Below are 13,785 nucleotides of genomic sequence, written 5' to 3' on the forward strand. Positions count from 1 at the left end.
AGAAGTTGTTAAAGTATTCCAACTAAAATTAGTTTTTTTGTTGATATTTTGTTACATTTACTGTTGATTACTTATATAGGATGGAACACTTTTCGAACATGTCAGTCATTATAGGTAGGAGTACTAGTTTTGAAGATCCCGTTGAGAACGATTTAGTGGTGATAACAATTTTGAAATTAGAGTTGTTGTTTAAGAGATAGAACATTTTGTATTTTCGAATTTGGAAAGAGAATTGAGATGAAAGGGAATAATATCTAGGAAATGACTCGCGTGGGAAGCTCAATAGCACCTCGTGCCCAATAAAAAGTGAGTAGCATTCGCGCGCGGGGGAACAAAGGGAGCCGCGTCGGCTGGGCGCCGGAAAAGGAAACCAGTGTCAAGTTTACGTAGGACGTCTCACCTATCCGAAAAAGGGAACCAGTCGTTTTGCTGTTTCCCGTATAGCCATCGTGTCCGAAACCGAATGTCCAGGCTAGGTTGAGTGGTCGACCGCCACTAGGAATGCACTATCTTCTGAGGCCTCCTTCTTCAACTGGTGGTGGTGGTTTAGCATGGACAACTCATTACGCTACATGCCAAATTCTGCCATAATAAGGTCATTAGAAGCATACATCTCCTCTGTCCACACAGATTACCAACTAGATCCAGCAACCAATTCAGAATTTCGAAGAAGCTCTATACAGTTTGTTTCATTCAATTAATAACAGATGTGGTTAACGGCATCTGGAGTGGCTCGGCGCAGTTCGGACCCTAAAAATAACCGCGCGCGCGTCCGTTTACGTCGGGTCGCGGACGCGTAAATGGTCATCGGGCCATGAGTGTCCGTTTTCGTGCGGGGTGCCCCCAACGGCCGGATGTATAGTATACCTGCGACGCGGGGGGGGGGGAGGAGGAATGGTAGCCGTTGCTGCCGGCTCTAGCCACAGATCCCACGCTACGAGAGGAGCAGCAGGCGGGCCGCGCGCATCGTGTCCCCAGCGCCAGCGCCAACTCGAGAAGCTATAAGTCGAGGCCGTCCCACTGAGCGAGCTAGCCGAGCTCGCTCTGGTCGATGGCGAGCTGGATGGCGTCATCCTCGGTGAGATCTGGTGGCTAGTGCTCTGGATCCCACGCCGCACCGCTGTCATCGAAGCGGTCGTCCCCGTGGTCGTTAGACTCCTCGGTGCCCTCCTCCTCGTCGCCGGCGTCCTCGTCATCCTCGACGTCGTCGTCCGTAAGGGCATTCAGGAGTTCACGCTTGAAGAACCTGATGTCGCCGAGGTATCTCGCTCGGTGGCACGGGTCGAACTCCTGCGTCCCGAACATGATCCAACTATAGGAGTTAAGGTCGAACGCCGGGTCTTCCCGCAATTTCAGAAGTCCTCCCAATTCATGTTTTTTCAGTTACGGCCAATAGATTTTGTAGTACTACCGAAAAGGTAATCGCTTAATGTTTGCCTCTACTCATTTTAATTGATTCCGCTGATCTTTACCATTTGCATCTGCCTGATGAGTTATTATTCTTTGTTATTGTTACTTGGAAAGCACCGGTATGTGCATTCTGAATTCAGACATTCAGTGCCAGTGATTCATTATGAACCGGGTCCTTCTACTTTGGTGAGGGCACCTACCGCTTGAAGTTTCCATACTAGCTAGCACATGCACTCCCCAATGCAAATTTAAATCGTAGTACAACTGACCCGTATTTTTCAGCATGTATCTATGCATTACGCACTCAGTTGATTAATTTTTTTTTCCGTTCCTTCATTCTGAGGGCATAAGAGCATCCCCACTCGTTGGCGCTCCCCACGCCCAAATCCGGCGAAATTTTCGTCCGGATTGGAGGAAGATTTGGCGTGGGGAGGAGTAGTTTCCCAGCCGCGTGCCCAGGCGAAGTCGACGATGCGAATTTGAAAACGGAAACTTGACAAACTACGGCTAAAAACGGGCGAATATAGACTAAATTTAATGATATTTATTATATAACGGGCGGAGTTCATACATAGAGGCCGAATTCGACTATATTTCGAATTCGGCTAGGGGAGTTCAAATGCTAATTTTAAAACACGGCGCTCTACATGCCGAAATGGCGGTAGAACACCGTGTAGTCGCCGCCGTCGTCGTCGGAGCCGTCGTCCTCGACCTTCGGCTGCGCGGCCTGGCTGCTGCTTCCCTGGCCGGCGTCTCCCCACCCTGGGGATGGCTTGTACCATTCGTCGTCGGAGGACTCGAGGTCGACGAAGGGGATAGCGACGCCGGATGGAGGTGTCGCAGGACGGCGGTAGCGCGCGACGTCGTCGTCGGCGGTTGGAGCGGCGCGGGCGGCGAGTTGGCGTGCGACGGCCAGGTCCAGCAGCCGCCGCTGCTGCTCCGCCTCCTCGCGCTCCCAGTCGTGTCTGGACCAGTCCAGTGCGGCGTCGTCCGCGCGCTTCTCCTCCTCCATGTCCTCCAGCGACCTAGCGATCGCCTCCGCCATCGCGGCGTCCTCCGCGCGCTTCGCCTCCTCCTCGGCGAGCTGGTTTGCGGCGGCCTCTTTCTTCGTCTTCTTCTGGCCGCTATGCGGCGCGGAAGGCTGGTCGCGGATGACGAGGGCGCCGCTGCTGCGCCCTCTGGTCGGCGGCGGAGACGCCGGCTCCTTCTTCACGCGCGCCGGCGTCGAAGGCGACGTCGCCTCCTTCTTCACCGGCGCCAAGGATGACCTCGGCGCCGATCCGGAAGACGACGAGCTGGCAGCCATGCGCCGTGGCTGCCAGACGTTTCCCGGCGGCGGCTCGCCGATGCCCTCGATGCGGGGGGCATCGTGAGCACTGGGTAGTTGCTGCCCTCGATGTGCTCGAGGACGTTCGCCAGCGTCCTATCCGGCGCGCTCCACCAACGTCGGCGGCCCGCGACGTTGTTGCGCGGAGGCGGAGGCGGCGGTCCGTCGTATGAGGCGAGCTCCCGCTCCCACCGCTGGAGGAAGTAGGAGTTCCACGCCGTGTAGTTGTCGGGGTGGTGGCGCGGCTCGGCGCGCTCCTCGTCCGTCATGGTCATCCGCGCCTCCTCGATGGCAACGTCGAGGGCGTGGCCCCGAGGCGGCGGCGGGATTGGTACGCCGCCAGCACTGAGCCGCCACCTGCCGCCTGGAGGCCTCGTGTCCGGCGGGCAGGGGTACCCCGCCTGGCGGTGTTGGCTGCGCCGTCGTCGTCGTAGAACGCCATCGAGAGAGTAGAGGGAGAGTGGAGGGAGAGTGGAGCACGGGGTACGCCTCGCGGTGAGCGGAGCGGCGTATATAGGCGCGGCTGGCGCGGGGGATTAATGCCGCGTGGAATGCGACGCATCCGCGGCAAGCTGACCGGTGGCAGCCTTTACTGCGCGCGAAAGACGATGCATGCGCGGAAGACGACGACATTAACTCGCCGCTTGGCCGGCGAATGCAGACCGGCGGCAGGCTTTTACAGCGCGTGGAAGACGATGCGATGAGGACGACGATCGGTTTCTCTCGCTGACAAGTTGGGGCCTCCAGACGCGCGGGAAGTTTCCTCGGTATTTCCCGCGCTTTCGTTTCGTCCGGAGTCCCCGAGCGCTCCCCGGGGGGCCGGGGATGGCGTGGGATCGCCGAATGAATTTAGGCCCAAATCCGGACGAAAACGAGGAACCGGGGGCGCGACTCGGCCAAATTACGCCGTCCGGATGGAAAAAACGTCGTTCGGGGGCCTCGTCGGGGAGACGAGTGGAGATGCTCTAAGTCGGACGCTCCGGTTTATCCCCTCTACAACAGTGCTGATGAGGGACGGACTAGTTTTTCGATAAAGGGAATATATTAATATCAAGAAGATATCAATTACACCCAGCCTCTGCAACAACGCATCACCCTAATGGCACTACGGATGCACACAGCCAAAAAAAGGAAAAGAAAACTAAGAAACAAAAGTCCCGCTACAGTATCCCGGGCCTAACAACAGCAATACATCCACCACCATGACAACACCTGAATTACAGACTCTCCAAAAAACGACGCCTTCAAGAAGGGAACAGTGCTCAAACACCGTCGTCGCCCGATCAAAGATCTTAGGTTTTCACCCTGAAGATAGTCCCTGCTCTCAAAACAATGCCTCCACCAAGGTCACTGCCAGGCACAACCAGTTAAGGCCAGACCTTGGGTTTTCACCCTGAAAGGTAGAACTCTGCGCTTCACCTGTGTTGCCGCCCCCACTTCCAAACCACTGCTGTGAAGCCGAGACACCAAGCAAGCCCCTCAACAGCACGGAGACTTGAACCTCCCTTAGCTAGTCCTCCCCTCCGGCCTTCAAGAAATTCTCTTCTTCCGACTTTCATCATGGATCCATAGTCACTTGATGTCAACACGGAAAAGAGCTTCGCGCCGCTCCCTCCGTAACCAAACGGTCGGAATAAACGCATGGGTGCGCACGACCGAATACCTCCGATCCAGCAAACTCCGTGCAAAGCACTGTTACATTCGCTGGCGGAGCCTTCCGGAACTCAACCCTCCGGCCAGATCACGAGTCCAGGCCTCCGGTAGGTCCTCCTCTTCATGCAAGAGAGGCCCTAGGACCGCCGCCTTTATTCAGGTCGGACCCCCACGTCGACGACCATCCCGGGCTGGCCAACCCAACCCTCACCATCGCACCTGACGCCCGCCACCTGCCACCAGGTCGACGCCATCATCGCCATCCAGGGCCGCCGCCCTTTGTGCCATGATCCCGACCTTGAGGAGGAGCATCACGAGATCCGCCCCCATCACCACCCGCCCGGCGAAGCCGAGGCGAGGAAGGAAGGAGAGGATCGCGCCGCCAGGATCAAGGGCCGCGCCGCCGCCCCCAAACCGCCTGCCCGGCGAGACCGCGGCGAGGAACGGAGGAGAGAGCCACGCCGCCATGGTTCCACGGCTGCGTCGCCGCCGCCATCATCACCCGCCCGGCGAGGCCGCGGCGAAGACGTGATGAGATGGCCGCGCCGCCATCAACCGCTGGGATCTGGGATCATCCCCCCGGCGCGGAGGCGTGCCTCCTACCGCCGCCCCAGGGGACCGTGCGCGGATCCCCGCCGCCCCCATCACCGACCGCGCCAGGCTTCGCCGGCGGCAGCCTCAGGGGACGGCGAGGAGGGAGGAGGAGGGGGTAGGGAAGGCGGCGGCGGGGGGTTAGGGTTCCGCCCCGAATCGCCCTGGAGGGGACGACCCGAGCGGTCTCCTCTCTGCCCCTGGAGGGGACTAGTTGACTATGCACGCGCGTGTAATCTGTCTGCATAATTGTTGTGATGTGTAGTAAGTATGTAACCGGTCTATAATAATTGATCACTACTGCTTGAAGATAGTGATGAAACACGTGGAGACTTCACCTTGCTGGGAAGTGTGACTTCTCTGTTGTGCCTCAACCGATCAGGTGGGTTTGCTGAATGATGATGCGGCCCGCGCCGCGCGCCTTGAAGAGGCTAAGAGTTAGAGGCTCACTGAACTTGAGTCCCTTACTCGCCTTGGTCCCTGTACTTAGCAATACGCAATATACGGTCATCGAAAACGAGTTAGAGGCTCATCACCGGTCACTGGAGCTAGTATGCATCCGTATTTGCTGACATGGCGAGTGAAAGGACCACAAATTATTGCAGAAACACCCCTTAAACCTACTTTTCTTCTACAAGATTTCCTCAAAAGTCAAGGTCCACCCGTCCCCTACCTCCAGCTCCATGGCCTGGCCCGACACGTCCCTGATTCTGGTCGCCAAATCTGTTGCTGTTCCATCACCGACGCGACATCCCCGTCGAGAAGCTCCTTGCTGCTGTGTTGTTTTCGTCGGAGAGAGGGGGGAGGTTCACGTTGAGGAGGTCCTGCGCCAGCGAGGACGCGCAGACCCTGGCGCCGGCAGCCGAGCAGAGGGTGCGCCCGGTCGTCGTTCTGGCAGCGCAGATGCCGGTGCCCTCCTTCTCAGCCCCAGGGGAGCTGGGGAGAATCCGGGGACACGCCGCTGGCCGCGTTGTTGAGGGAGCCGCGCCCAGAAGGGATCGAAGACCGCGTTGCCGGAGTAGCCATGGAGAAGATGGCGTGTACCCAGAGTGAGGCGTGGTTTCCCCACCCACGTTTCCTGTGACATACTATTGTACAGAGCTCTCCCGTCCAACTCCTGCGGTGTAAGGCGAAGGCCCAACTCACCGGGTTGGCCACCGGTCTGGAATGCACCATGGGATTTAGGGGAGGAGCAACACGCGTGTGTGAGCTATCTGGGTGTGGCCACGTTTGATTGGGAGCGGAAGGAGGTGCTAGGAGGGCCGGTATGAATGGCGATGGTGTGCTCTATCGGCGGATCGACCGGTCAGTCACCGTCTTCTGAAGCTCCGCCGGCCGGCGTCGATCTGCAGCCGCAGCACGTGCACGTCCCCGCCCGCGCGCTAGCCTTCTTTAGCGCCCAGATGACCTTCCGAAGACGGCGACACCTTGCTGTGGAGCACCGTGGTCCTCGAGCCGATCCCGCAGCGCAACCCAGTTCCGGTCGCCGGCGCGGATGAGCGGGTGGTCGCCTCCAGCTCCTCCGCGGTCGCTGACCATCGCCGCGAGTTCTAGGTCTCCCTCTTGCCCTCCGTCAGCCTCTCACCGGTCGCCGCCACTTGCGCGCGCCGCCGGGCGTTGCCGACACCGACCGCGTCATGGAGGGAGGCAGCTGCAGCCTTATCTAGTTATCTCTTTATTGATGTTTTTAGTTTAGCTCTTTTGTTTTTTATCATTCGAAAATAGTCCTTGCAGATGGTAGTGAGACCGACACATGGGGTCCACCACTTGCCACAACGACAAATACAACGCTATACCATGACGAGTGACCGTATATGAAGCAGTGTCTCGTATTCGATGACCGTCAATTGTGTATTGTGACCAAGGCGAGTAAGGGACTCAAGTTCAATGACCTTTGATGTATTTTACTCAAGAGGCTAATACCGTCACCGACTACTCTGGGGAAGAGGACATGAGATTGATTTCCTGAGTAAATATGTACCGGGAGAAAATCGGCTCCTGACCGCTCGTGCAGTGTGGTACAGACTGAGTCCTCTTTCCCCTGCCCGTACTGGCGCGACACAGGCATTCATTTTCCCACTTCCCCTCCCTCACCTCTCTACAGTTCCTGAGCGGGGTTTCTGCTATTCCTGGCCAGGCCAAGGCCGAGGCTCCATGCTGACCACCGTAGTCTGTATAGGAGTAGGGTTGGGCTTTATTACAGTGTCTGGAGTAGTGCACAGATCTCATTTGACCGGATCTTGTGCAATCTGTGGCGGTTTCCCTCCGGCGAGCTCTGATGGATAGAGATGCTGGTCTACGTCGCCACGGCAGGTATCTCTGTCAAAAAGGTCAAGAGTCGCCGCCTAGCGATCTCTGCTGCTGTTTTGCTGTGTCTCCTTCTGGCCGGCCGTGGAGGCGAGGAGAAGGGGAGAGGCAGCGACGGCTCCAGTCGATCTGCTGGGCGGTGGGGGTCTTCGGCTGCTCTGCCGCATCTGCGCGGCGCAGATCAATCACCTGCAGAGCTACCTGGCAAGTTTCCATGGTGGAAGGAGCCGGTGGTCTCTCTTACGGTGAACCCCTGATACGTCCAAAACGTATCTACTTTCCCGAACACTTTTGCTATTGTTTTGCCTCTAATTTGTGTATTTTGGATGCAACTAACACGGACTAACGCTGTTTTCAGCAGAATTGCTCCGGTGTCTCGTTTTTGTGCAGAAATCCAACTTTCAGGAAAATCCTCGGAATTTATGCGGAAGGTCCTATTTTCCCAGAATATTGACGGAGCCAGAAGGGCAAGCCAGGTGGGGGCCCGAGGGCCCCCAACACTAGGCCGGCGCGGCCCAGGAGGGGGGCGCGCGGCCCTAGTGTGTGCCGGCCTCGGCTGGCCCCCGACGCCCTCCTTCGGACTACTTATTGCCTTCGACCTAAAAACGCACGGGGAGAAGTCGAAATCGCCAGAAACCATCCAATACGCCGCCACCGTCGCGAAACTCCGTCTCGGGACCAGAAAATCCGTTCTGGCACTCCGCCGGGACGGGGAATTGGAGGAGATCATTGCCATCATCACCACCGACGCCTCTCCATCGACCAGCCATGTTTCCCCCATCCATGTGTGAGTAATTCCCCCGCTGTAGAACGAAGGGGATGGTAGGGATTGGATGAGATTGGTCATGTAATAGCATAAGATTGTTAGGGCATAGTGCCTAGTGTCCATAATTGGTACTTTTATGATATTGTTGCAACTTGTTATGCTTAATGCTTGTCACTAGGGCCCGAGTGCCATGATCTCAGATCTGAACATGTTATCGATTCATTATGATATTCATTGCTTTATGATCTTACCTGCAAGTTGTATACACGTGTTGCTGTCCGGAAACCGAGGCCCCAAAGTGACAGAAATTGGGACAACCGAAGGGGATGGCGGTGATATGAGGATCACATGTGTTCACGGAGTGTTAATGCTTTGCTCCGGTGCTCTATTAAAATGAGTGCCTTAATTTCCAGTAGATTCCCTAGAGGCCCGGCTGCCACCGGCTGGTAGGACAAAAGATGTTGTGCAAGTTTCTCATTGCGAGCACGTACAACTATATATGGAACACATGCCTATTGATTCATTAGTACTTGGATACCATTTTATTATTATCTGCAAATGCCCTGCTTTGATTGTTACATGAGTTTCTCTCATCCATGCAACGCCCGTTCATCCATCCCTGTGCCTACGTATTTTAATCCCGTTGTTTACTATAATTACTACCGCTGTCTTTGTTACTCTGCTCGCTGTTATTTTACTACCGGTACCGTTATAAAACTCGTTACTACCGATAAACTCTTGCGAGCAAGTCCGTTTCCAGTGCAGCTGAATTGACAACTCCGCTGTTAAGGCTTTCAAGTATTCTTTGTCTCCCCTTGTGTCGAATCAATAAATTGGGTTTTACTTCCCTCGAAGACTCGTTGCGATCCCCTATACTTGTGGGTCATCAAGACTATTTTCTCGCGCTCGTTGCCGGGAGCATAGCTTTATTTGGAAGTTCACTTGGATTGATATTGTTCGCTGCAAATTCTCCATCATGGGTAAACTTCGCGATCCTAAAGTCGCCATATTACCATCCACTACAAGAAAAGGTACAACTCGAGTACCTCTCGCTGCTCTTGATTCACCATCCGTGATTGATAAACTTGTTTCACCACCACATGCTTCACATGCTGGTACTTCTGCTAGATCTGAAAATTCTTATAATATTGATGATGCTTCTGCTGTGCTTGATGATAGTGGTTCATTGGGATCTTTTCTAGATGCTACAATTGCTAGGTCTAGATAAATTGAAAATGCTGAAACTCCTAATGAAAATGCTGCTACACCTGTTAATTCACCTGAGTCTGTTCAATACTCTAGTGATGATCTTGATGAGGATTATGTAGAACTTGATGATGATTTTATTGATAAATGCAATGCTACTACTGATGCAAGAAAAATTAAAAAGTTGCTTGCACAACATACTGTTAGATATAAACTCGTCTCCCGATCCTAAATTTGCCACATCTCCTATAAACATTAAGGACAAGGATTATGATTTTTCTCTTGATTTGTCTCATATATCTATTGTGGAGAAAACACCTTTTTGTGGTACTGAAAAGAAAGTGCTGTAGAACACATGATTGAGCTATCTACTCTTAGTAGCTTGTTTTCTGATGATGTTAAGAAGCGTACTTATTTCGTTGCTAAAATTTTCCCTTTCTCATTAAAGGATGATGCTAAAACTTGGTACAATAATTTGCCACCTGATTCTATTAATAGTCCAAAAGAATTGCTTGATGTTTTCTTCCGGAAATACTTTCCTGCTAGTGCTCAACATATTGCTTTGCAGAGAATTTATAATTTTGACCAGGAAGATGGAGAGAAATTGCCTGAGGCTTGGGCTAGATTTTGCTCTCTTATTAGAGCTCGGCCTGATCATGATTTGGAAAAGCATGATTTACTTGATATATTTTATAGTGGACTAACTATTGAGTCTAGGGCATACCTGGATAGTTGTGTTGGTTGTGTTTTCAGGAAAAGAACTCCAGACGACGCTGAAGAATTATTGGCGAGAATAGGCCGGAATCATGATGATTGGTCTACACCTGAACCAACCCCGACACCAATATTGAAGAAGAGGGGTATGATTAAATTAAATGATGAAGATATGAGGGAAGCCAAGAAATCTCTTAAAGAGAAGGGTATTAAATCTAAGACGTGAAGAATTTACCTCCCATAGAAGATTCATGTAAGATCACCCCCCTTCACCCATGATTGAGGTACACTCTCTTGAACGCTTTACTAGAGAAGATATTCCATATTCAAAACCTCCTGCTCAATGCTTAGATGAGTTTGATAATTATATTGTTAAGCAAAGTAATTTTAATATGAGAGTAGAGAATCATTTAATGGAAAATTCTCGAGCTATTGGTGAATTGCATGGTATTGTGGAGAGAACCTCCAATGATGTTAATATGCTTGTTAAACATTTTCAAATGGTTCAAACTCAAATTGATCAACTCACTAAAGTGCAAAATGACTTGTTAAAAGATAATTCTAAAGAAAAACATGCTTATGAAATAACAACTAGAGGCGGTGTTTCTACCCAGGATCCTCTATATCCTGAAGGGCATCCCAAAAGAATTGAACAAGATTCTCAACGAACTTAAACTAGTGCTCCATCTAAGAAAAAGAAAAAGAAACATAAAACTGTTGTAGAATCTTCTGAGCCCGTTAATGATCCTAATAGTATTTCTATTTCGATGCTGAAACCGAAAGTGGTAATGAACATGATAAAGATGATGATAAGAATGATGCTTCTGATAAAGAAGAGGTTGAAGAAGAACCTAAAAAGCATGCTAAAAATAAAAAGTATACTAAAGAAGATTTTATTGCTAAGAAACATGGTAGTGAAAGGGAACCTTGGGTTCAAAAGCAAATGTCTTTTCCTGCTAAGAAACTAAAATCAAAGGAAGAAGAACACTATAATAAATTTTGTGATTGGATGAAACCTTTATTCCTGCAAATACCTTTGACTGATGCTATTAAATTGCCTCCTTATTCAAAGTATATGAAAGATATTGTGTCTAACAAAAGGAAAATTCCTAATGAGGAGATTTCCACTATGCTGTCTAATTACTCTTTTAATGGTAAGGTTCCAAAGAAGCTTGGTGACCCAGGTATACCGACTATTCCTTGTTCTATTAAGAATAATTATGTTAGAACTGCTCTATGTGATTTGGGAGTGGGTGTTAGTGTTATGTATTTCTCTCTTTATAAGAGACTTTATTTAGATAAGTTGATACCGACTGACATATCTTTGCAAATGGCTGATAAATCTACTGCTATTCCTGTTGGTATATGTGAGGATGTTCCTGTTCAAGTTACTAATAACTGCTTGATATTAATTGATTTTGTTGTGTTGGAAATGCCTGAAGATGATAATATGTCTATTATTCTTGGGAGACCTTTTCTTAACACCGCAGGGGCTGTTATTGATTGCAATAAAGGAAAAGTTACTTTCAATGTCGATGACAAGGAGCATACCATTTATTTTCCCAAGAGGATTGAGAAAGCATGTGGAGTTAATACAATTTCTAATGTGAAAACTATCAAAGTGGGAACTATTGATTGTCCAATATATGAGCCTAAAGAAGAATATCAAACTCTTGTGATTGGATCTATATCAATACAATACAAGGTAACATGATTGATTTGAGGTTTATTTCTTCATATGCTATGTAAAATTTATTTGGTGGCAAGACTTGATCAACCTTGTTAACAAATTCATTTTATATGCATAGAGGAACTAAACAACATCTCTTTCTCCCTCCACTTGTTCTACTTGCTGTAGCACTTTTGTTTTGCAAAGTTCTTTAGTTAATTAGAGATTTCAAAAAATTTCCTGCCCAATAATAATAATTTTGACACCCGTAAATGTGCATTTTTCAAAGTTTTCAAAAATTCACAAAAATTATACCATTGGTCCTATTTTTCGACGAGGCACTCGGGAACACCTGGGATGACCAGTGGGGCACCCCAGGGTGGCACCCCACAGGCCGGCGCGGCCAGCAAGGGGGGCGCGCCACCCTGGTGTGTGGGCCCCTCCTTGCCCCATTCCATCATCTCTTCCTCCCACTCTCTTCTCTCTCCCGAAAAAACTCGCACCAGGTTCCTCTCACTCGCGTTTTTGCTCAAGAGCTCCAGATTTCTCGATCTCTTTGCTCAGCCCAGATTTCTGTCTGAAATTTGGCACATTTGCTCTTCGGTATGTGACTCCTCCGATTATCCAAGTAGAATTTTGTTTGGTGGAGTATATCTTGAATATTTTTCTGCTGTAGGTAACATGTTTAGTGAGCTTGCATGCTTGTTCTAAGTGGTAGAAACTAGTTTTGATGCATGATTAGTATTCTAGCAAGTTCCTATGGTAGTTTCCCTCAATTATATGTCACCAAATCAAATTTTATAATGTTTGTTAAAAAAATTCAGAAAAGGAAGATGGATAATTGTAACTTTGGAGAAGTGTTTGAAAGAGAGACAACAAGCACGGGGAGGCCCTCGAGGTCATCCACCCGATTCAGGCAATCCTATAATGAGGACCTCATCGCACCAAGCTTCGCACCCGAAGAGGACAATGGAGTCCCTAATGATGCATCCTTCCCATGTTATGACTTTTTGAGTAATGCAGGGTTGTTGGATGATTTCTTGACCCTCGTCGGTAAGGCAGGCTTAACCACCTATGTGGGAGATGAGAGTGAGCAATACTACACGCTCACTAAAATCTTTGTGGAGAGCTTCAAGTTCAACAATAAGCACTTTCGCCCGACCGTAGAATTTAAGATCTATGGTAAATCTATTACTATGAAGTTGGAAAATTTTTGTGCTGCATTAGGTATTGCCCCTATAGGTACAGCAAGGAAGATCGAGGACAACCCCAAGGAATTGCTGGAGCTCTATCGAGGGATCACCAATGATGATTGTCGCACCATTCAGCGTGGCAAGATAAGAAATATCCAACTCCCCGCTATTAAGTATTTTGCTTATTACATCGGTACTAGCATTCTTGGTAGGGAGAACACTAGTAACATATCTAGCTACCACCTTGGTTTCTTAATTGCTGCACTCACTGGGGACACACCTTATCATCTTGGTGCTCTTGTTGCTCGCCGCTTGTCTAACAAGGGGCCTATATTTGGAGGAATTATTGCTTCGCGCGTTTTAGCATATTTAGAGCTTCCTCTTGACCCTACTGATGTAAAAATAACTCCTATGAGGCTCGATATTGCTGCTATGAAGAGTCATCAATTTGTTACAACCGACTCTAGTTTAGATAATATTGTCTACATAATATTGTTTGCTGACGGGGAAGAGAGGGAAATTCTTTTGCCGCAGCCAGATTTGTTCAGTATTGACAGGAAACCATGGTCGCGCACTAAGGAGGAGGTGGATGAGCAATTGAAGATACAAGGCTTCCACGAGCAGCATGACTCCGAGGACGCTGAGCCCTCCTACGACTACACCGTCACGTATCCGGGTGCTTCTTCCAGCACATACCCGGAATATGATCCGTCTTCGTCGTACTACGGAGGTGCTACTTCATGGGCACCATGGGATTGATCTCCACTTAGGCCAAAAGCCTAAGCTTGGGGGGAGGTATACTGGAATCACTCATTCTTTGCATATTATGGTTGCTGGATACTTGTATATACTTGTTTAGTTTCTTTGAGTGGTTTTCTAATGAGAGGGAGATGATATTTGGGGAAGTGCTGCCTGAAAAAAGATTCTGGACTGTTACTAAAAAAATCCG

Source organism: Lolium rigidum, chromosome 4 (genome assembly GCF_022539505.1).
Source record: "Lolium rigidum isolate FL_2022 chromosome 4, APGP_CSIRO_Lrig_0.1, whole genome shotgun sequence".
Taxonomy (NCBI): Eukaryota; Viridiplantae; Streptophyta; class Magnoliopsida; order Poales; family Poaceae; genus Lolium; species Lolium rigidum.